General features: G+C 51.5%; 1 protein-coding gene across 4 annotated transcripts in view; it reads left to right on the top strand.

The window, feature by feature from the left end:
- The window catches only part of Dagla (diacylglycerol lipase alpha), a 58,679-nt gene that overhangs the window by 4,272 nt on the left and 31,968 nt on the right, over nucleotides 1-22,439 (top strand). The window contains exons 1-2 of one of the 4 annotated variants that reach the window (XM_076917118.1): nucleotides 20,456-21,329; nucleotides 21,698-22,054. The exons of 2 other annotated variants lie outside the window; for them this stretch is intronic. The gene's annotated coding sequence lies outside the window, so the exon portion shown is untranslated. Of the gene's footprint in view, nucleotides 1-20,455; nucleotides 22,055-22,439 lie in introns of those variants that run through there. One more of the 4 variants, XM_076917125.1, reaches the window with a different exon arrangement.

The raw sequence follows: 22,439 nt of genomic DNA, 5'->3' as shown, positions 1-22,439 counted from the left end.
TCTAGATGCTGAGGGCAGACATCTAGATTTCAGTACTGGTAGTTTTCCACACCTCAGTTTCCTTATCTGTGAGAGAGAGAGATAACAAACCTCTTATAAGAATTTCACCCTATAAAGCCCATGGAGCAGAGATCACGATTGGGACCCAGGGAGCATTTACCCAGTCAAGGTTCTTACTCTCTAGTCAGATTCTATTCCATCAAAACGCATGACATTCTGATCTGAATAGAACCAGGGAGGGTAACAGGTTCCAATATCTGATACAGAGACATCAGGGCCATCCTGTCCTGGAGGAGTCTATCTCAGTAGCATCCCCTCTAGGGATGCTTCTCTTGGATACAGATATAGTTACTTCTTCAGTACCAGCTGTGGGTTGGAGTCAAAGAAGGTCATATAGACAAGTTGGGTACACCAGAGCAGAAGGTGCAGATTCTGCCCTCAGGGTTCAAGTTTCCAGAAGTGATGCTTCAAGAGGTTAAATGAGGGGAAGTAATTTAAATGCTGTGATTAAAGGAAACTTGAACAGGGTCTTGGCTCTTAACCCAGGCTCTTTAGGACCAGTGAGAGGTTAGACCACAATAGTGGATGTGGCCAGGAAGGCCAGCAGGGTGCACAAGCCAGAAGAAACTAGAAGCAGTGACCATTTGATTGGAAGGATAGGGAAGAGCTGGATCTCCGGGACCATGAGGGTAGGGCCACAGGTTGGATTTACATCTATGTAAAGATGGTCATCACTGAAATGTCTTGCATAATAATCTGGGGCCTGGGACCACTACCCTGGGAAGACACATCTGGAACAGGTACCAGGGCTGCTGATGGACAAGAACATAGAAGGCCCAGAATGTAGTGCTGGAGCAAGGTTGGTGGCAACCCTGCGAAGCTCAGTGGAGATGCAGGACATCATGGAATGTGGAGGGGAGGCAGAAGCCACACAATCTATGGGTTTGTTTTCTAGGAGATGGGTGTGAGAAGGGGCAGGAGGCAGGAGGAGAACCTGCGCAGGGCCTGCAGTCTCTTCCCTTGTGACTTGCAGATGGTGGCTCCCAGCAGAGTGGCACCAGGCCAGAGTGTAATCTAGAGGCTTTGAAGGATCCCCATGAGGTTGTTGACACTGTCCTCAAGGCTGTCCTTGTCTCTTAAGCCACCGAGGGCTTCTGCTATTCCTAGCACTTACTTCTAGGCTTTTTTTTTTTTTTTAAATAATTTTCTCACCAAATTACCCCTTGAAATTTCGCCTGCCTGAGTTCAGCCCAGGAGGTTACTATTCTGGGAAGTTTCATCAAAATCCTCTCAGCGTTGGAGACTTCTCCAAGCTGGGGGCTGGGTCGGGGGAGAACAGGGATTGTCTGCACTTGTGTTTTGGGGGGCTGTTTCCAAGAAGCATCCCCTCACCTGGAAGCCTTCCTGGCCAAAGAGCCGCTGTGTCTCTTTGGGGCCTGAGGAAAGTGGCCTTGGCTATGGATGCTGAGATAGGACTCCCATATTAATTCATCCCCAGTAGGATCTTGTCACGGTCTCTCATGGAGCCATTTAATTAATTTATGATTGATGTTCCTGGACTCACTTGTGGTTAATTCATTATTGATATTCCTTCATTATGTACCATACACCCTGCCCCTCCCCCTTCTCATTGCCCTGGCGGACAGGCCACGTGAGGGGTGGGATCCATGGACTGTAATTTTGTCCCTCTGGGGACAGGACTCTATGCTTGACTTTTGTGAATCTTTCCATACTTGAGGTTTGAGAAGATACCAATGTGTGTACGCTGAGAGATTTGCTGTGCCACAGAATAACAGTAAGGATTTGTGTGTGGTGGTACACAGCTGAAGCCTTGCATTCAGAAATCAGAGGCAGGAGAATCATTGAAAGCCTGCGATCAGTCTGGTCTACTTGGCAAGATTTAGGGTAGCTGGGGTTACCTAGATAGACCCTACCTCAAAGCAACCACATAGAGAGTAACAACAGCAGCAACAACAGCTTTCTTCTTGTGAATGACAGCTTGAGAGACAGAGGTTCTTGTTTACTCCTTGTAGCAGGTATCCCCTTCACTCCTCCATCCCCATAAGCCCCATCTTACCAGAGTCTTGAAAAGGTTGAATCACCTGCTCAGGTCTACATAGGCAACAGGGAGAACAGGGCAAAGTGGAGAACAGGGTTTGAACAGGTTGAGTTCATTGTCGTGTCCCAGGTCAGCTTTGCCTCTCTTCCAGACTCCACACAAGCCTCTTCCTACAGGAAACCTTTCTTCATGTTCTGCTCAACTGTACTCTATCTAGACAGCCCTGAGAGTGTATATGGCTCCCTTTGCTCACCCTTTCTTCTTTAAAAGTGAGGAACTAGTGATGTAACATTTGCTGGGCAGAGATGCCAGCACCAGGCATCTGTCAGTTTCTTAGTTCGTTTTACCCTCACCACGCCAGGGGCAGGTAGCATGAACCCTTTTTATAGATGTTTCCAGACTTTCTAAGGGTCATTCGGTTGCCAGATTTAAGGGATTTTAAGTCTCCTTCGGATCCCCTACCCCCGCCTCTATCAGTCAAGTATGTTGTGTTTATCAAATAGAACATCCCTATGTCCTGTCTGCCCTGTGTCAGGCCCCCCTTTTGCTGGGAGGACCAGGAGTGTCCATTTCCATAGGGTGGGTACTCTGGGGGATGTGAAATATGCTGAGTTGGGGCTGGACTCTGTCCCTCTCTGCTGGGCATCTCTGCATAAGTTACTTGTCCATTCTGAGCTTCAGTTTTTCTGATTGCAGGTCAGCAATAAGGGTGTTCATCCTGGCTGGCCTGTGTTGAAAGGTGATGCTGGGAGGGAAGGGACCAGGAAAGAAACAAAGGTTAGGATTGCCTGTGAGGTTTGGCAGGCAAACCAAGAGTGCTTAAGGCTGGACACACAACCTCAGGATAAAGCATATATACTCACCCCTGAAGCCACCCAGACAGGCTTTGAGAGAATCCTGTGGCTTGACAGCTGCCAGGAACTTCAGAACCCTGTGGTACCAGGAAAGGGGCAGGAGGTTCTGAGAAAGGTTGTCCGTCCTGCCTTAGGCTTACTGGTTGTCTGAGAAGTACCTGGGCCCTGGTACTTCTCATATGAAGTGCAGGGGGCTCTAAGGATTGTGGGCCCTGTTTCCCCTGTTTCCATGTGTGTTCTAACTAGGTCAGTTCAGGTTGGGTTTTGTGAGGAAGAGGGATAGTTTGCCAAGTAGCCACCTAGATCTCTTCTATACCACCCCCGCCCCCCCCCCAAAACATGCAGAAGTCTGGGAAAGAGGTGAGCCCTGCATCCCGGAAGCAGGACACTGCCTGACTCTCCGTGGCAGGGTTCCCAGGGCGTCAGCTAGGAACGCTCTGCTTTCAGCTAGGAACGCTCTCCCCAGCGCCCATCAGCTCAGTGCCTGGCAGGGGGCTCTCTCAGAAAGTCCACAGGGATCTGAACGGTTCTGTACTGATCCTCCCAGAGCCCCAGAGCAGAGGACTGACTTGTGGGTGGGGGCAAGGCAGGCCTGGCACTGCTTGTTGGAAATCTGCAGCCAGGCTGCCTTTAGGTGACGATTCGTTTAACTTCCCAAGTTTCCGCCTTCTGCAGGCTGGGATTACATCAGGCTCCCCTGGCACGCCCTGTAGCCTACTCCCACTTCTCACAGCTCTTTCACTGTCCTGGGACAACTGCCCTGCTGCAGTTTCTCTGCAGGCTACAGAGTGGTTGGGCAGTCCTAGGCTGGTAGCTGAGGGAACAGCCCCAGCCTTTGCAGCCTCAGCTTCAGGGGCCTGGAACTCCTAGAACTCTGTCTGCTTCATGCTCTTCAGAGACTGCCTGTCTCTAAGAGCACGACACCCATGCCTACCACTGACTTTCTACTTCTGGTTCATCTTCTCTGCTTTTAAATAACACAGGCCTTCAGATATGGACTCTACCTAAAGACAGAGCTTCACTGTAGTACACTGCTGCTTGGGTAGCACTCTCCTCCTTCTCCTTCTCCTTCTCCTTCTCCTTCTCCTTCTCCTTCTCCTTCTCCTTCTCCTTCTCCTCCTCCTCCTCCTCCTCCTCCTCCTCCTCCTCCTCCTCCTCCTCCTCCTCCTCCTCCTCTTCCTCCTCCTCTTCTTCCTCTCTCTCTCTCTCTCTCTCTCTCTCTCTCTCTCTCTCTCTCTCTGTCCAACAGGGGAAGGGGACTCTGCTGGAATGAGGCACATTGGTATCATATGACACCTCTTTAGGCATTCCTGCCCAGAGCCTAGAATGACCATGCCCAGTGCAGGTTAAGTGTTCTCAGTAACTCTCATGATCATTTCTGGCCATTGTTCTGGAAGCCAAGGCCAGTGCTAAAGCTAACGAGACCCTCTTTTACCCAGTGCTGTGCTTCCTCTGAAGCTAGATGACCCCAGACTCTTCCTCAGTTCAGGCCACACCCCTTAGGCATCCCTCCTTGCCAGCATCTGGACCTTTTCTCCGACCTGGCACTGTTTTGCTGGTCCCCCTCTGGAGTCACTCTACTCTGAAGCTGGCCTTCCCAACCCCCAGCTCCTTTTGGTTCCTTTCCTCTTTTGGTTTGCTTCCCTCTGGCACCCCTTCCATCCGGTTCTTGCCTTTGTTTAATGATCCTCTCCTGAGGCCTTTGGGAATGCCAGTTTCACTCTGAACTCCTGTAAGCAGAGTTCTCTGGCCCCTCCGGCCATCCTGGGGCTATAGGATGATGGATGGTGGGGCTGCAAACCAGATTGGGCTTCACAGCATGGCCTGACCATGACAGCGTCTTCAGTGGCTGGGTAATGAAGTGAGCCCAATTTGTAGGCACCATAGCATGCCCTCTGAGGCTTGAAGTCCAGGCAGAAACCCACCTCCATTATAAAGATGTGAAGGAGAAGGCCAGGAGAGCCCAATGTGCCTGGGAACAGCAGTCACGGTTCCCTCTTGCTGAGTTAAGAAATTCTTCTCAAAGGTCCTTTAGGTTTTGGCCAGGCTGCTGATAAAAAGGTCATCATCAAACTGAGCTCCTACCATGCACTGGACTTTTATGTGGAGCTGGGAGGCATAAGAGGAAAGTCACCAGATTCTTCTGATTAGTGGCTGACACATGACACATACTCCCTGGTATCCTTCAAGACTCAGTTCAAAGTGCTCCAAGCTCAGGGTCACGTTTAATGCAGCATGTTGGCAGTTTCTGTGTTATGGACACTTATCCCCTTTGCACTCAAGACTGTCCCACCTAGGAGGAGCAGTGAATGTTTCACAGAACCTCAGCTTCCTTAGAATGTCCACGAAATCTGTTAGAAGCCACATCTCTGCTGCCAGTCAGTGTGGCTCCTACTTTCAGGGTGTTGATCCTGCTTGTTGCCCTCATCTCCCACTGGGGACGTTGTGAGCCCCTGGATAGCCATCCTTCTTTTGGATACCCCATTGCTGAGAAGACCAATCTCCTGATTCCCAGGAAGCCCCAGGCCTGTTCCCCATGTGTAGGCTGAGTTGTGATTTGTAGCTGCTCAGCTTCCCAGCCCTGTCCTCCTCAGACCTTACACCTCCCTGGCCTTGGCAGAGCCTTTCAGGCTCACACAGGATGGTTCCTCTCACCCCGCATGCCCCCTGCCGGTGCTGTTGAGCTGTTCCAGATTGTTCTCCTTGCTGCCTGCCTGCTATACTATGCAGTTTAATAAACAGGCTAATGGAGGCTCTAGGCACCTCAGGAGCCGCCTTCTCTGTTTCTTGGTCCCTTTAGAGAGCCTGTCCCCTCCCTTCCCCAGGTGAACCCCATTCAGCAGGCTTCTGGGAGCGGTAACTAAGCTGGGCGCCCAGCCCACCACCTGCTCAGTACTTTATAAAAGTTTAACCTTAATGGTGTAATGAACTCCCATCATAAAGCAGCTGGAGCAGTGCATCCTGGGATGTATAAATTATAGGAGCCCTCTGAAGTTGTAATTGGAAATGGCAGCAACTGGAATGTTGAAAGAGGCCGGCCTCATCGGGCTGAGCACAGCTATTCTCTACTTCCTTTCAAAAGGCACACAGAACTGGGTCTGGCTGTGAAGAAAGAATGTCCTCAGACCAAACTGAGCTCCTGGTTCCTCCGCCCCAGATCCTACTTCCTGTCCCCAGCTGTGTCTGCAGAGACTGAATACTTTGGAGGCAGGTCATCCAACCTGGCTCTGAGCTGCAGACTGAAGGCATAGTGGGCCAGGATGGAACAGGGCTCCAGACAGACAGTGGGGGGTCAGCTACAGTTCCGCTGCCCAGGGAGGGCTGCAGAGCTGTTGATTTGACTTCCCCTCTGCTGCTGTGACCATGGCTTGTAACTGGACCACAGCCTCATCTGTGAAGTGGATCTGGAAGTCCCTGGGGAGTACTGAGGGCTCTGATATGGGGGTTCCTGCTGTAGCTTCTGGGTCCTTAAACCCATAAAATGGGCATGACTGGACTTCTGAGAACACTAGGAGGGAGAGATGGAATGTACTCTCTAGTTGCTTGTCCAGGACTGGGTATGGCACTACAGTGACACTCACGTGTCATGTGGGGAGCTTGCTGATATAGGCTGTAGCTCAGGCCAGATGGACCCTGTCTGCATTTCTAATAAGCTGAAATTTTAACCCCCAGTGGGCTGTGGTTGGTCCATGGGCCATACTTTGAGTGGCAAAGGCACAGTGTGTGAGTATGTTGGTGAGTGTGATGATTGTGTTGACACTGCCGAGTACTTACACAGGTACTTGCATTGGTACTGCTTAGCATTCCCGAATGTGGCCTAACCCTGAAACAGACAAGAGAGCAGACTGTTACTTGATATACAGCACCACCATCATCTGAGTTCTCTGAGATGGTACCCAGGATCTAGGGGTGATCACCACTGGATATATAGTTTCTAATGCTTAGATAGCCCACTTTCTAAGTCAGGGCTCCTCTTAACACATTCTTGGGCCCCACCTTCAACTCACTGATTCAGCATTGCTGGGTGGGAAAATGGAGGGGCACTGGAAATTTGCATTTATCAGTCAAGTGCTATTTCCTTTTGCACATCTCTGGGAATCACTACCTGAGAGCTGTGTGAAGGGTAGAACTCCATGCACACTCCTCAAACTCAAGGGGGCAGAAAAGCTTCCCCTGTCAAAAAGACAGGATATAGCAGGGTCCTGTCATCAAAGCCTGGAGCCCAGAAGTATATGCCCTAGGCTTGCTTCAGAGGTTTCCTCACAGCAGGAAGAGGGAAACTGAGGCTCTGGGTGAATAATCTACTGTAATTCTGCTGTGTTGAGGAGAGGTAATAGAGGTGAGAGCCATTTGATGAGCAGAGTTCACTTTTTCCGGTTGCCTAAAGAGAAATGACAGATACAGAGCAGCCAGGTGCAATAGTTACTTTTCTCATAGCTATTTTAAGACACTGGACAAAGACATCTGAAGGAAGGAAGGGTTTATTCTGGCTCACATTTCAAGACCATCATGGTGGAGATTTCATGGCAGCAAGAGCTTGAGGCAGCTGGTTACATTGTATCCAGAGTCAGGAAGCAAAGAGAGAGAGAGAGAGAGAGAGAGAGAGAGAGAGAGAGAGAGAGAGAGAGAGAGAGAGAGAGAGAGACTGGTGTTCCACTTACTGTCTCAGTTTTATTTAGTCTGTGGCTGCAGCCCGTGGAATGGTGCCACCCACAGTTAGAGTGGGTCTTCCCACCTCAATTAACCCAATCCCCAAACTCTCACGGGCATGCCCAGAGGTTTGTCTCCTAGGTGATCCTAGATTCTGTCAACAGTAACCATCACACACTATATTTGGACAGAGAAAACAAAGGACTAGATGGTTGTTCATAGTTAATTTTTCTAGTAGGATTGGGGGCAGCTTCTGGTTCTTTTATTGTTAGTGGTGGTGGTTTCTGTTTTCCAGAGAGAGCATAATTTCGTAGGAAGGAGGAAAATGTGACATAAACATGTCTGGTCTAGGGTTCCAGGGACACAAGAGACTCACTCAGCATGAGACAAGAGGCCTCTTTGGCTAGTGGAAAATCCATCTGCCAGGACTGTGGCACTCTGGCTGTAGTAACCTTGTCCAGGTCCCCTCGTCTTTTCCAGGTTTGGGTGCTCCTAGTGTATCATTTTGATCTGAAGAAAGTCTATCGCTTTCTTGCTTCTGTTTCCTCTAGTGATGATAAGGATACCTGTCTGCTACATGGAAGGAAAGTGGGGAGAGACATCTAAAAGGCCCCTCACCCCCAGTTTGCAAGGCTTCAGGGTACATACAGTTCATTTTCCATCAGGTGCCCTAAAATAAACTCCAGAATCTAGGCTCACAGATTGCGCTAAGGAGGTAATGGTGGAGTGGATGAGGCTTGAGTGGCATTTCCGACAGGGCAAAACCCAAAGCTGTGTGATTTGGGGTAGGTCCCTGGGCTTCAGGTCTTTGTCTCTGGATCATGAGAGCAGCCTGAACTTAACTCTAGCGCCTCTTGCTCTGCCCTGTCTTTCGGTGAGTTCCAACTATACTGTCTGGTTTTCTGGTCAGTTTCAGTTGCCTGAGAAGACCTCTCCTCTCTGTTCCAACGCTAGCCGTGTATCTCTGAGTGGCTGCTGGTCCCCTAGAGAAAGGCCTGATCGGGGCTGTCTGTCTCTGCTCTCTAGGCCTCCATGACTGTGGGCCATAGTGATATGATAAGTGTGGCAGGAGTCTTTGTAGACCCACTGACCACAGAGACTCAGGGTGTCTGCATGATCCTGGCCCTAAGGTTGACATCCTGGATCTCATGGGTAGGGTCTGAGCTACCTCCAGAGTGCTTCGATGGCTGGCTTTGTGTCCAAATGAGGACTCCCAGCAGCTCTAAGACTTTTGAGCTACTGTTTTCCATTGAGTGGCTCAGCTCCAGGACGGGTGGGGATAGAAGAAAGCCATTCAAGACATTTGTTTGAAAAACATTTAAATAAACCCAGGAGATTTATGTGGCCACATGTTTCCAGGCTTCTTTCAAAGTAGTGGACAGGCTTCTGAATTTCTCCCACTACCCACTTCCCTGTCCCGGAAGTGCAAGAGGCCAGGCTTTAGGAAGAACCAAGAAAGGGAAAGCCCAGCAGGAGCTCAAGATCAAAGCTAGCAGGGCCTACAGAAACCTAAATGAGAGCTTTCCCAGCTCTCAGCCCATGCATAGGGTCCCTAGTACCTGCCCAGGCAACAGTCAGCATGCATGTGACCCAAGAAGCTGGGGAAGCTGGGGAAGCAGCTCCTGGGCCCCTGGGCCTTCTCCAGTGTGCACCCCCTGGTCCAGAAGCCCAGAGGAGCTGCTTCTGTGTGTGGCCCAGAGAAGGCTCAGCTCAGGGGCTCCCCCTGGCAGCAGTGGCAGGAGAGTGGGCTCTGTGCACCATATATCTCCTGCTTGTTCCTGGAGTGGATGGAGGGGAGGAGAGATGAGCCAGATAGGCACCTTCCCTCTTGGATGCCTCCTGTCTCCTGTCTGAGCACTGACCCCATTCCAAGGTCCTTTGCATTGTAACCCTGTATTACCTGCCCACCTTGGTTTTTTTTTTTTTTTTTTTTTTTTTTTTTTTTTTTTTTTTTTCAATCTGACCAGAAAACCCCTAGAGGTTGGACTGTGGCATGTCCTGAGGTCCTGCAGAGTGTGGCCAATGCCTCCTGATCTGGGAGCTCCCAGGCCATAGATCTCTCTGGCCCTGGAAGAGCCCTGCAAGGCTGTGGGTGGAGCATGTTCAGAACCTCATGTCTACCTCATTTCTCTTACCTAGGCAGAGGTAGAGGGCCCTTGCTATGTGAGTGCCAGACCAGAAAGGGATGGAGTTGTGAGTGGGGGTGGGGGTGGGGGTGGGGTGGGAGGAGGCATCTTGAGGCAGGCCTTAAAGCAATCTCTCCTACACTGTCAGGCAAGCTGCAGGTGGTAGCCAGTGATCTCCAGCACCAAGGTCTGGTCTGGTGGGTTTATAGTCCTGGCCATTTCTCCTGCTTCTTCCAGAACAGAACATCTTTCTGGTTCTGCCTAGTTCTCTCCTGGCCTTGATTTTTGCTTGGCCTTGGTCTCACCTTCTGGAAAAGGGATAGTCTGAGCCTCAGTTACCTCTCCATCCTGGCTTGACAAGGAGTAAGCCACTCAATAATGAGGTAGAGTGCCCATTTCTTCATCTTCTGGAGTCATGAGGATGTCAAAACCCTAAAAAGCATAGTACTCAGAGGCCAGGATGGCTGGCACTGGACAGGAGCCACCAGGTATTCCTCTCCACTAATGTGCCAAGCCTGAGGGGTCAGGTCATAGGCGGGCATGTGCCCATGGCCTATCTTTCAAAGCTGCCTGCAGTGTGACTTCCTCCTGCTCCACCTGCCTGGCTCCCCTCTCAGGGAACAGGAAATGGGGGTGAGGGAGCCCGGGTGTTCCTCTCACCCTCTGTGGGAGGGGCTGGATACCCCACTCATAGGTGTCAGCGGAGCCTCTCCAGTGGTGGGTGCTGGCGCTGGGGCTTCCCTGGCTGACTCACCCTGGGCCGGGCTGTGCCTCTGCTGAAGCAGGAGTTGTGAAGGTGTCTGGGTGGTAAGAGGAACTCACACTCAGCTCCAGGATGGGGTGAAGGATAGAGTCAGCACAATGCACTAGGCCTGCCAAAGAGCCTGCCACCCTACTCCCCAGTATGAGACAAGTAAGACTCAGGTCTTGAGCATGGCTGCTCCTGAAGATTCCTGGGCCAACCGCCTTCCTTGCCCTACCCCTGCCAAGAGACTAGGGAATAGGGAAGCCATTGATGCAGAGGCACTTCCCAGACACAGACAGGGCAGCCAGGCTAAAGACTGTGAGAGGCAGGAAGTGGGGTCAGTCCAATGACCTAGTTGGGGCCAAAGACCCCTGGGAGAAAGAAGAACACTGTTGGCTCCCCCTCCCCCAGAAAAAACCCACAGGTCCTGTGTACTTGGTTCTCAGACACCCAGAGCTCGTCCTCAGGCCTCCCCCAGCAGGCAGTAGGACAGAGGTGTCGCAATCACAGTGTAGGGAGGGGCGGGGGAGGACTGAGCAGACAGCACTGGAGTGCATGGCTTGCTAGCAGGCTTGTGGGGGCGGTGGCAGCAGTGATGCGTGGGGTGAGCTGGGGGGTGCTGGGTTGGGGGAGATGTGCAGTTCTGAGTGACTAGCCCCAGCATCCCTGGCTTCCTGTTATCAGCGGGAGAGGCCATCGCCGTGACTCCCTGGGCTGGAGGCACAGGGGATGGCTGCCTCTAGGAGTTGGGACTCTGGCATATTTGGTCAAGACACTCATCCCTCTGGCCTTGTGAGAAAGAAACCTCGAGTGTTGTTGGTCAGGTGCCAGAGCCAGCACCTCTGACAAGCAGGCTATCTGAGTGTTCACAGCACCTCTGTAACAAACGGTGCTGATTCTTTGTTCACAGGCACAGTGGTAAGGTGTCCCAGGCAGGAGTGAGGCTGGCCAGCCCAGGCTTGACCAGCCTTAAGGCTAACCTGATACTCAGTTTGGCCTACAACTGGGGAAAGGAGCACAGAGACTAAGGCAGCTATGACCTAAGCAGGCAACATTCATGGGCAGCATGAAGAAACATCAGGCCCCAGCTGGGATGGTTCTTCCCAGTGGGCTAGCATAGTATTGAACCTCTCAGGGGGTTCTCTTGTCAGGCTACTTGTATGGGGGAAGTGTGACCCTGTGGGGTAAGGCTGTGCTGTGGACAGAAATGTGGAGCCAGTACTACACCAGGTGGGGCAAAGCTGCAGGAATCTGGGGAGCAGCGAGGGTCCCAGGCTTTTTTCCTACCTGCTGCTGAACTTGTGAGGCCTATGACAGGTCTTTGTATCCTTGGTCTTCAGTGGACTCCTATTCACTGGGGTGTTCTGTTTATTGTTTCCTGAGCTCGAAAGAATAGTCAAAGGGTGAGGCAGTGACACATACCTTTAATCCCTGGCACTCAGGAGGCAGAGGCAGACAGATCTCTGAGTATGAGGCCAGCCTGGTCTACAGAGTGAGTTTTAGACAGTGGTAGCTACACAGAGAAACCTGTCTTGCAAAACAGAAAAAGAAAGAGAGAGAGAGAGAGAGAGAGAGAGAGAGAGAGAGAGAGAGAGAGAGAGAGAGAGAGAGAGTGTGTGTCAAGGACCTCAGAACCTTGTTTAGGTGGGTTCTAGTTAGCCAGGTCCCTCTTTAGGGAGGAGCAGGGCCTGACCACCCTTTTGTGGACCCTCTTGGCCCTTCTCCTGTGGGAATAATAGGGTGAAATGAGGTGATGATGGGAAGTTGCCTTGACGAACTGATACTGTCATCTTTATTGCCCTCTGTTTCAGTTATCACTGTCTCATTGTGGGATTGACTCCCCAAAGCCAGGAGCATCTTGGTCCCCATATGCTCAAGAATCAGAAGGTCAGGCAGGTGTAGCCAGGGTTTAGGAGGGTAGGACTGGTCCTAGCACCCCTCAGTGGCTGCTCTAGTCTTGGCCCTAGGACATTGTACAGACTCTATCCCCCTCACCCCATCCTGGGACTGAGTGCGAGTTGCAGAGGGGCCACCCCACCCTCCCAAATTGGCTGGGAGACCTCAGAGCTAGGAGCGCTTGTTCTCCAAACATCTTGCTCACAGCAGATGGCAGCCACAACTGCCTTTCTCCCTGCAGTTCCGGTGTACCTCCCTTGCTCACCCCTTGTTAACTTTGGTTTCTGCTTTTGGAGATGGGGAGGCAGCCTTCATGCCCCCAGAGCTGCCTCTGATTGTGGGTGAGGCTTAGTGCATGCAAGGTGGGCACTTTCTGAGGGAGCAGAAACCTCCTTCTCCCCAGCTCAGGGACACAGTCTTGCTCTGGTTCCTGCTAACCGAGTTTGAATCTTCTTGGCCATGTGTGTTGGCAGTGCAATCTGAGAGGAGCAAGGAGCCGGGCTGGGGCCTTGTTTGACATTTCTTGAGCAGCTTCTAGGCACCAGGCTCTGTGCTGGATGCCAAGGACATGGAAATGCAGGGCGTGCAGCCCTGCCCTGTAGCAGCCCCCAGCCTTTGGGGGAGCACAGAATGGAGGAGAACCAATTATTTTACCTAAGGGGTTGGTGGATCCCAATGGCATCCTGGAGACATGTTTAGGCTAAGCCTGGGAAATCTGAAGAGCTCTGTAGACAACAAGATTGGAGAAAGCATTGTGGACTGAAAACAGGAGGCCTGCAGCACATCCAACTGAGGCACATGGAACAAAGGGAGACCATGTTGCCTTCTCTGGAGCCTTGGAATATAGCCTGTCTTCTGTTTGCATCTAGATTGGGGTCAGCCTAAAGCCAAAGCTCCAAAAGGGAATGGCACACGGCTCTCTCTCAGCACTAGGGGTTCTGTTCCTGGGTTTGAAGTCAGCACAAGCAGCTACTGACTGTGGAGTAGATATGGTCTATCCTTTCCTTCTGCGTGGCCCTTCAGCCACAGGCCAATGATCAAGTGTTAGCATCGTTTTCCCAGGGGGTCCGAGAACAGCCGGGCGAGCATGCTAGACCTCCACAGTGCTACCCCTCATTCTGAGCCTGCCTCCAGTCCACCCACAGCCACGGGAAGCTCTAGGCTGAACATCCGCATAGTGAGTGGCTTGTGTGTGCTGAGCCCCATGCCAGTTACTGGAGTCGTTAGGGGTCAACGCCTGAGCTCTGGCAGACCCAACAAACTGGACTGACCGTCTGCTCCCGTTGGCCAGTTAGAGACAAGTAGTCTTGAAAATGAGAGCGCAACGAGGCCATGCCGATGGGAAGAAGAGATGGAAGGCTCGAGTGCCCCTCCAAGTCTGTGTGCCCAGGGTCCTGACATGATGTTTAGGTTTAAATAGAAGGAAAGAGGGGTGCGTAACTAAACAGTACTGGTCAGGGTGTGGCCCTGCTGATCATTGTCTCTGTTGTCATCTGTCCTACAAGGTGGTGGGAGTTGTGTGAAACCTCTTCCTAGGAGGCAAGTTTCTCCTCTGGCTGGCACCCGGCTTCAGCCTTTCTCTTCCCTACTGTGAGATTATTAGGACATTTTTTTTTTAATTCTTTGGGGACGATTGTTTTTATAGCCTGATACTAAAGGGAGGCACACAAGTGTCTCTCTTTAGAGTACTTTCTCTCCTGTCACACATATACCAAGGACTATATAGGCTTCATCCAATTAACTTTAGAGGTTGTGAGTGGTGGGCATCACTGGCCCTAAGCCCCTATGACTTGTTCAAAGTCTTTCAGTAGACTCCAAGCCCAGGTGAGCCTGCCCCTCTCCTGTGGGGTCACTTACCCTGTCCCCTAGACAAGGCTTGAGGGAGCATGTGTGGTGGCCTAGGTGGGTGGCAGGCCACTTTGGAGGCCTCAGGCCCTGTTCATTCTTCCTGTTGCTGTCTCCCCTGCTTCATAATCAGGCCTTCTGAGGGAGTAGATAGCAGGGAGTCAACTCATTTGCTCTTCTAGACTCTCCAAACACCACAGGCAAATTTTTGGGGCACTAGTGGCCACTATAGGCAGGGCCAGCAGAACAGTCCAGCAGGCAGCAGGCAGAGCCAAGGCCTTGGTGTTTGTTTTCCGGTTCCCCCTTCCCCCTTCCCCCTTTGCTTTGCCTTTTGCACCTGTCTGACTGCCCAAGGATTTGCCCTCTTGGAAGATAGGCGGACTAGAGGGGTGGGGTGGCAGGAAGGCAGCAGTGCTTCTTGGCATCCGACTTTTTGGCAGGTCCTGTACTACACATGAACTATCCCAGCAGTGCATGGCATCGCCCGCGCAGAGCATGTGACTTCATATTGCCCGGGCCTGCCATGCCTGGCATGCCTGGACAGCAGCAGCAGCAGCTGGACTGTTAGCTAGGAGCAGGAGAGGCCCACAGAACCCTGTTCTGGGGCACTGGCCCCAGGGCGCGGGGGTGAGGGGCAGCATCAATGGGACTTTTGTGTGGCTGGGGCAAAAGAACACATGGCCAAAGCCAGGAGCCCTGTGTAGATACATCTGTTCCTTTCTGTCCTGGAACGATCAGGCTGCAGGCCTCTTACTCTTAGCAGAAGAGCTAGCTAGTCCTTGGTTCAAGCCATCCTATCCCTGACCTTCCTGTCACCCCTTTCAGCTGAATCTGCTTTAGCATCTTGAACTTCTCCAGTAGACACTGCCCCCTGAGGTCTAGCCTTCCAGCATCTCCCACTGACATGCCTGACAGCTCATCCACAGTGGCTCCTAGAAGCTGTGGTCTGGGTCCTCTGGGTCAATGAGAGCAGGTTAAGTAACCAGTGACTAGATCCAAGGTTGAAGAATCCCCTTTGCTGACAGCTCCAGATGGGGCTTGCATTAGCTAGGCTAGGAGCCAAATGCCTTACTTCCTGTAGTCTTTCCTATGGCCAGCTTTGTGGAGTATTTTCAGTCTTGTAAAGTGGGAATTCTAAGCACTATCTTTGGGTTTCCATTTTGCTCTGTGTAGTCACTTTTAACAAAGTCAGTTCTATGACACATGACCTCTGTGCCACTCGGTACACCTGCCCATATGAGCCATGAGGGCAAACTGGCTGTCACCAAGAGGCTGTATTATAGCTCCCATGGGTGAGGAACTCTGTAAACAGAGAGGAGCTGGGAAGGCACACTGGCTCATACTTGATAACAACCATTCTAGGTGGGCACAGCTACAAGAGGTTGTCTGGTCACTTTCAGACTAGTCTGGTAGAGTTCACCCATGTGCTAGGGGTGAGAAGACAGCCTGACCCAACAGAGATAACATTTGGCTTCTAGCTACAGGGATCCCAGGTGCCCAAGACTAAGCAGGAAGGAGGAGAAAGAGAGCTGTGTGATTCTGGGATAGGCATGGGTATTGGGGAATTGTCTCACCATGCTTCTGCCTGGCAACAAACACAATTGGCTAGCCTTGGCGGGGTGGGGGTGTACTGCAGAACCCATCCTGGGACTTTCTCCCTATGACTTGTCCTCCAGTAGTGGAAGAAATGCCCACTATTTACCACCCATACACAGTTTGGTACCAGATGCCTGCCATGACTCCTCCCCAGGGCCAGCCCTGTGGACTGTGACTCTTGGCGTTCTCATTTACAGGTAAGAAGACTGGTCTGAATTGCTCTTCCACCAGCATCCCACAGTTGTTACTCCTCTTCTCCAGGTACCAGGGCTCAAAGTGGCAGCAACTTACACATGCCTGTTAAGTGACCAGGCCCTGTGGTAGTCCACACAGACTAACCCTAACTCCCCTGCGTTTTCCCACTCTGCCTTTGCAGTCAATAGAAGCACTAATAAAATAAACACATTAATACATAATTAATCCTACCTCTATCCCTCCAGCCTTTTCTCTCTGGAAGCCCCAGACGTGATCTCATGCATCCTGTCAAAGCCCCAGAAGAGCTATGAGGAGGCTCTGTGCAGATGATGGGGAAGGGCTGGCACCCATGGACCACAGGGACTTCAAATCAGCTGTTACCCAGTCTTAGCTCGGACAACAACCGACTGCCCTTCCTCAGCTCTTAGCCTCTGAGTAAGAGGTATTAGGGTGAAAAATCATCTGTACCCTTCCTCTGGTCTCTTTGGGATAATGCTGGGCTAAGCAGAAGGAAGAGGAACTAAGGTGAACCCCACCATCCTACCACCCTGTGATAGGATGTGTCTTGTTTGTGAACACACACACACACACACACACACACACACACACACACGAATAGTGGGTGTGGCCATCGTAGCACTGCTGTGTTACAAGCTAGCAGAGAGCATGTGAGAGTCCCAGGGAGGGAGGCAGAATGAGTAAGCATCCCGAGAGCAGGCTCAATGCTCAGGATCCTCCTTCCCCAGTGGCTAAGGATGCAGTGGCTGATTCTGTCTTCATCATATGAAGAGGAGTCCAGGTTTAGAGCCTTGCCTGGGTCACAAGGACTCACAGAGGTGTTGGGTTTGAGTAGTCTTGTTCTGGCAGACTTCAAAAATGGAGGCCCCTGTAGAGTTAGGCCACAGTAACCATCCCTGTCCCTTGCCCCCCATCTCTGGGGTTTCAGAAATAAAGTCTCCTTCAGGCCCTGTTCTTTGCTTACAGGATGACTGCATTGCATTCTTGGTCAAGCCAAGTCACAGGCCCTGTAACTGGGAGAGGGCTTGACCTTACCCACTACCCCCAGCTTTGTCCTGAGAGCACATATCTCAGGGCTCTTCTCTGAGCTCCTCCATCCTTCCCTCCTGGATGCCTAACAAAGGTGGCACATGTCACCCATGGCCAGGAAGACCTGGAGCTCACCGAATCACTGCTGGAGAGCCCCTTAGTCAATAGAACCTCACAACAAGCAGATTACTCAACCTTCCTTTCCAGCCACAAGTGTCCTCCATAGAATGACGATACCATACTTACTCCTGGCCTGTCCAAAGCACACTCACCAGTGCCAGTGTGAGCTTCTGCATGGTTCCTGCCACAGGGGCAGTAGGGCTTGGACTTTGGCTTCCTGGCAAATAAAGCTTGAACCTGGCCATCAGAGCCCTAGGCCCTGGACTCCTGTATATCATCAGTCTGTCTCTGTCTCTTGGGCCTTGCTCAGAAACGATTCTTCCTTCAGGCGAGTTTCTCCCACCTGCCAGGCCATTTTCTGGGTGAAAATAGGACAGGTTTGCCTCTGGGAAGCCATACTCTGATGGGAGAGCCACACAGAAAACTAGAGAGCATTAGGTGGTACACAGTGCTGAGAGGAAAACGAAACAGCCTTGTGTGACAGATGGGGAGGGCTACCTGAGACAGGGCAGGTGGCTCAAGGATATGGGCCCTGAGCTAGGAACTGAATGACATCAGAGAGGCAGGCATGCAGAGATGGGATTGGAGAACAAATAGAGGAGTACGGGCAGGGCTTGAGTGACAGAGAAAAGGCTTGTGTTTAGGAAAGAGATGAGACAGCATGAGAGGAGGTAAATGTAGGCAGAGACTGGCCCTACAGGACCACATCCCAAGGGGAGGGAGAAAGAGAGAGAGAGAGAGAGAGAGAGAGAGAGAGGAAACTTTTTAGTGTGATAGGAAAGATGGACAGATGAATGCTTGAGTGGATGGATGGATGGGTGGTTGGATGAATGGGTGGATGGATGGATGGGTGGATGGATGGATGGATGGATGGATGGATGGATGGATAGGTGGGTGGGTAGATGGATGGATGGATGGATGGATGGATGGATGAATGGGTGGATGGATGGGTGGGTGGATGGATAGATGGATGATAGATGGATGAATGGATGGATGGATAGGTGAATGGATGGGTAGATGGGTGGATGGATGGATGGATGGATGGATGGATGGATGGATGGATGGGCAGGTGGATGGATGGGTGGATAAATGGATGGGTGGATGGATGGGTGGGTGGGTGGATGGATGGATGGATGGATGGATAGATGGGTAGGTGGGTGGATGGATGGATGGATGGATGGATGGATAGATGGATGGATAGATGGATGGATGGATGGATGGATAGATGGATGGGTAGGTGGATGGATGGGTGGATAGATGGATGGGTAGATAGATGGGTGGGTGGATGGATGGATGGATGGATGGATGGATGGATGGATGGATAGATGGGTAGGTGGGTGGATAGATGGATGGATGGGTGGATGGATGGGTGGATGGATGGGTGGATGGATGGTTGAGTAAACAGTTGGATGAATGCATAGGGAGATGAATGGTTAGATAGATGTATGTGTAAGTGGATATATGTATGTATTCATGCATGCTTGAGTGCATTTATGTATGTGTAGATGCTTTGAGTGAATGGATAACTGGATTGATGGATGGATGTTTTGGAGAATGGATAGATGGATTGGTGGATGGTTGACTTACATTAGCTTGGAGTCTTCCTCCTGAGTTATGTCTCCTTGAATGGTGATTATCATGGTCAGGACTGGATGACAAGAAGAGTGAGGAGTTAGCTGTCCAGGGGAAAAGCCTCAAACTTCAAGCAAACTTTAGAACACAGTGACCACTCCTGAGTGTTTCCTGCCATGGGCCTTCCCCCTTGTACTGTGCACAAATTCATCTGAATCAGGACTGGACTGAATCAGAACTCTTTGGAAATATGGTGCTTCTCTATGGGGCCAGGTAGCTCCAGGCCTGTAATTTAAAGATACCCCTCCAGGAGCTGCTGCCCATTGCACAGGCCAGTGCCCTCCCTATCACTTCTTATGTCGACTGTCAACCTGGACCATCCATGCTCTTATATCTCATATCCACCTTGGCCAAGGTCCCAGGTTCTGACCCCACCAGTCTTCCCTTCAGCTTCCCCTCTGTCCCTGCCTCTGCTAACATGGTCTTGGCCACACACTGTTTCCTCCCTTGTAACCTGTGTAGAGGTGTGTGGTAGAGGTGTATGTTCTGTGCTTGTCCCCTCTTAGCCCCTCCAGTGGTCTCTCTGCCTTGCTTGGCCCAATTCTGGCCCCATGTTCTCTAGGCAGCCACACTAGGTCTATGTGGCCTCTCTGTCTTGTGATAGGGTTTTCCATGCCTTATGTGAAGACTGGCTTGGATTATCTTTTTTTCTTCTGGATTGGAGATACGTGGGAATCTGACTTCACCTCACTCCATGGCTTGTCTTTATTACCACCTTTGGGTCCTTGGCCTGTGGTGGCACACAGAGAGTAGAGGATGGCTAGAGTAAAGAATTGCTTAGTAAGATCCCATCTGTGTATGCATGGTCCTGCGCTCTCTCTCATCATCTGTTCTTTGTCTCCCCTGAAGCCTGCCCTGCCTCAAGCTAGAAAACTTGGAACCAAAGCCTACCATTGTGAGGATCAGTGTCCTTGTTCTACCAGGTCTAGGGACCACCTTCTGTCCTGTGCTCCTGGTCAGCCAGGCCTAGGCTAAGAAGGGAAGGTCTACTTCAGAGTCAGGCTGCCAGGTAGAAGGAAGCTGCCACCTGTCTAAACAACTGGTACCCCAAAGGCCCCTGTCCAAGTGGGGTTTGTCTCAAATAGGCTCCTGGGATGATGACATATCTGGAATCCAGTTTAAACTAAAAATCACACAGAGACTGTGGGACTGAGAGGTGAAGAGGAGGCTTTGGGGCTTTCAGCTCTGAGTGGGGCTCCAGAGAGAACCCAAAGCCAGAGGCTGAGGTGGTGATACAAACAGCAGCAGATCTCAGGTGGCTGTGTCTCTTTGTTATCTCTTGGGCTGGTCGGGGCCTTGCCTGTGAAGAGGATTTGGAGTCAAAGTGCTGTCCTTTGGGTTTGGGGTTCCCCATGGCTGTCTGAGGCATTGCTCTGGTCTCAGCTACTGTTTCAGTCTCGCCCCTTCTTCAGGTGGGTACCGACTCTCCAGCTGCAAGGATGCTCTGGTCAGACAGGCTCTATCTGAAATGAGCAGGGAGGGGGCCCCTGGAGGCCTCCAAGCCCACGATTCTAGGTCATCTCCTGCAACATCCAGAGAATGGAGTGGTATTTATAGCTGCCAGCGGCCACTGAGGGTGGAGAAGCCAGCACGAGCTATGACGCAGGCCCGACCCCCCCCCCCCACTGCCATCCCCCACTCCAGAGCCTTCCTGAGATGTGCAGGAAAGGACTAAGCCTGCTGAGGAAGCAGGCTTTGTCACATTACCACCTTGAGCCCTGAGGGAGATGAAGTACTAGTGTCGGCCTGGCAGGAGCCTCAGCTTTTCTGGTCTCACCAGGACCTTGTCTGGCCCGAAGACACTGGATGGGCATCCTATTAGCGCTCACCTGCCCTGCTAGTCTTTCATGCATATTGCCAGTCACTCTTTTCTTGAAAGGTTTGCCCCCAGAAGATAGGGTTCACTGACCTCTCTTAGCCAAGTGAGGGCCAGCACAGAGGCCTGCTTCATCCCTTTACAATGGGCAATAGCCCCAGGTTGCCTGAAACAGGGCCTGCCAAATGCCTGCTACTGCCCCTGCTCTGGTCTTGCCAAGTGGCAGTAGAGGGCTCCAGCTCCAGCTCCTGCGGCACCAAGGGAGTGAAACTACAGAAGTGACAGTGTGACAAAGCTGGGCACCTGGCTATCAGAGGCAAGGCCTCTTGAACAGAAGGTAACACCAAACAGGCTGGGACCTGCCTCTGCCCAGCCTTAGCCTGTCCTGAACAAGGTGGACCATGAGTTCTGTCCAGGTCCCACATAGACAGCTTTGTGCTGGAGGCAAGTGTCCTGCTCCTTAGTGCCTCTGATTTTCAGCCTCCTGGTTACTAAGAGTCCTGGAGCCTCTATCACAGACTAGGTAGAAGTATGTAGAGCCAAGGCTTTCTCCCCAGGAGCGTGCAATGTAATAGAGAAGGTGAAGCCCACACCAGAAACCTGCAGAAAGTAGGCCACAGGCCGAACTGACCTACCACCAGGGCTGGAGTTTGGAAGCAGTTGGAGACAGACACCCAAATAAACCTACAGAACAACAACAGAAGCCCATGAAGCAAGGGGTCCAGGAGAGGACAGACTCTCTAGCCAGGTACAGTTGGTAAGAACCATGTACAGGAGCAGGGTCTGGCACAGAACCAAGAGTTGAGATATAGGGGATGGTCTTGGTGATCATGGCAGGATGCAGGGGGTCTGGGCAGTTGGTAGAAAGCTTTAGAGCCAGTGCCTAAGAGTTTTGATTTTATTTAAAGGCCAATTGGGAACCATGATGTGCTTTAGAAAAAAATATTGGGAGTATATATGATGGGGGAAGGGGTACATGCATTTCATAGCATGCCTGTAGAAGTCTAGGACAACTTTGTGGAGTTGGTTCTACCTGTGGGTTCCATCAAACTCAGGTTATCAGACTTGTGTGGTAAGTACCTTTACCTGCTGAGCCATCTCTCTTGTCCATGCTAGGTTTTTGAAGAAGAGAGCAGTTTCCAAATCAGTGTATGTAGTTCACACTGCCAAGCATCCAAACATCCTGTCTATGTCAGAGCCTGCTCTCAACACTCCACAACTTTGAAATGGCTTTGTCCCACTGTCTCTTAGCCCACGAGGGAAGTGCTGTCATCAGTGTCAGCTATTTACTGATGGGGAAATGGTCACTGACTCGTCTGACTCATCATAGGAAGTGGCTGGTCCCTCCCGCACTGCACTCTGAAGTCTCCGCCCAGTGCATGGCTGAGAAATAGAGTCCCTAGGACCAGTGCCAGGTCCAGCCTGTGCTCCACCCAGCAGTAGGGGCCTTCCAGACACTGCCCCTTCTCTGAGGTTTGTATAACTTGTAATGAGTCCTGCTTTGTCCTCCTGAGGGATGAGAGGGCAGAGGGAGTGTGAAAATAGAAGGAGTTGTGGCCTGAGGTCAAGGGTCTTCTCCTGTAGAGCCTTCTGCTCTCTTAGCTCAGGCAATGGAGGAGATACGGAATGGCCTCCCGAGCCTAGACACCTAAGCCTGGACACCTGAGCAGCATCCCAATGCTCTAAATGGCAGAACTGACCAGAAGGCTCTCATGGCTCTCAGGCAATTTTGAGCACTTAGTTCAAAGCCTAGGTATGTATAGAGCAGCTAAACCTTGCTTTAAATGACATGGAGTGCCAGGCCTCAGAGACCAGCCTGCCATGATCACCTCCCTTCATCTGGGGTCCTCTCAAATGG

This window comes from Arvicanthis niloticus, chromosome 1 (genome assembly GCF_011762505.2).
Source record: "Arvicanthis niloticus isolate mArvNil1 chromosome 1, mArvNil1.pat.X, whole genome shotgun sequence".
Classification (NCBI taxonomy): Eukaryota; Metazoa; Chordata; class Mammalia; order Rodentia; family Muridae; genus Arvicanthis; species Arvicanthis niloticus.
This window is presented reverse-complemented; position numbering and strand designations above follow the sequence as displayed.